Source organism: Austrofundulus limnaeus, unplaced genomic scaffold (assembly GCF_001266775.1).
Source record: "Austrofundulus limnaeus strain Quisiro unplaced genomic scaffold, Austrofundulus_limnaeus-1.0 Scaffold137, whole genome shotgun sequence".
In the NCBI taxonomy this organism is placed as follows: Eukaryota; Metazoa; Chordata; class Actinopteri; order Cyprinodontiformes; family Rivulidae; genus Austrofundulus; species Austrofundulus limnaeus.
The window spans coordinates 434109-435775 of NW_013952539.1; positions in this window are offsets into that span (position 1 = coordinate 434109).

The window sequence follows — 1667 nt, forward strand, 5'->3', positions numbered from 1 at the left end:
TGTGTGTGTGTGTGTGTGTGTGTGTGTGGGGGGGGGGGTGAAGAAAACCCACTTGTACATAGATTAGACTTTCTAGGTTTCTTTGCAAGAGGAGGAAGTTGTGGGAGCTCGAAAACCTTTCAATTCACGTTAAATATTTGCTATTTTGAGAAGGAAAATCGCGTTTTTACTGACAGATTGGCACAATTAAAACACTCAGGGCTCTCTCTCTCTCTCTCTCTCTCTCTCACACACACACACACACACACACACACAGTCTCAGGGCAGAGTCATTAAAAACAGATTAAGGTAGCCGCACGGCGCGCTGGATCCTCTGGATCAGCTTATGTGTTGCAAAAGGTGAGCGCGCAGCGGTCCCTCCTGTCCCTGAAGACCACAACCCCAACTCCACTCCCCCATTCTTGATGGCCGGGCTTGGGTGAGGAGGGGGGGCTGTGGTGACGAGACACCTGCTGGATGTGAAGGAGCTGGAGGTGCGCCTTCTTTGCGCACCAAGAACCTCCCCATCCCGCATTCCAAACGATCCCGCGCGTTCGAGGAGCGCAAATAACATTATTTGGTCGCAGTATTTGGTTAAATACTACAGTAAGTTTAATGGTATATTGGTATTATTTTGTTCAGTACAGAAAATATTTTCTGTTCTCGTATTTAAATTCAAAGAAACGCAGGGAAAAATGGATCCATTCAGGAAGGATTTGAGTGAATGAGGTTCAAAGATGATGAAAAGGAATACTTAGATTAATGTCGGCAGTAAGTCTGGATGTTAATTTTTGTTTCAACAGCAAAATTTACCAACATCATGAAATAATTCAGTTTGTTCTGTGGTTTTTTTTTTTTCTGTTAGCAGGCTGGTGCCTTAAACTCTACAGCTTTTAGATTTATGCCACAGAAGGCAGGTTGAACAATTCAACTTTTATTTTCTAATCACTTAGTTTTAATCTGGAATTCTAAACTGGGTGGAAAAATAAAACACTAAACTCAGGGTACTTGGTTCAGAACTAGACATTTGTTTTATGTAGACCTGGGTTTGTTTGTACTCATAAAAGTAATAAATACAGTGAAGTTTTTATTAAAGTGGCAACAGGAGGGAAAAAAAAGTGAGAATCTGCATTTTAAGTAAGCTGCAGGGAAAACTTTAAACATTGATTCAAATTGAATTATTGTTTAAAAACTGGTTGAACAAAGGCAACATTTTCCTCCATGACCACACTTTTAGTTGTTGTGCGTAAACGTGTTGGATGTGTAAAACAAATTAAATCGACAGAAATACTGAACCTTTACAAAATAATAAAATAAAAAAATCAAAGAAACTTAAGAACTTTCTTTTTAAAGTGATCATATTAAAAAACATGTCGGGCCAGTAACATGTTCAGAGATTTCGTCAAATTTGTTTTGGGGCCCAGCACACTAACAAGACTCCTCCAAGTCTCTGTTCACAGATTTTAATCCCTACTCCCATCACCTGAGCAGATTAAACTGTTGCAACCGTCCCTGACAGAGCATCATAAAATAAACCATAAAGCAGATTATGTGTCCAAGAAGCATGCCTTTCACACTCTGCTGAATCAAAGAGCTAAAATATGACGACGGCCACAAAAACAGACCAGCAGGTCTGATTTGTCCGCAGGGACGAGGCGTTCAGAGGAGAGGGATCAAAACCAAGGATC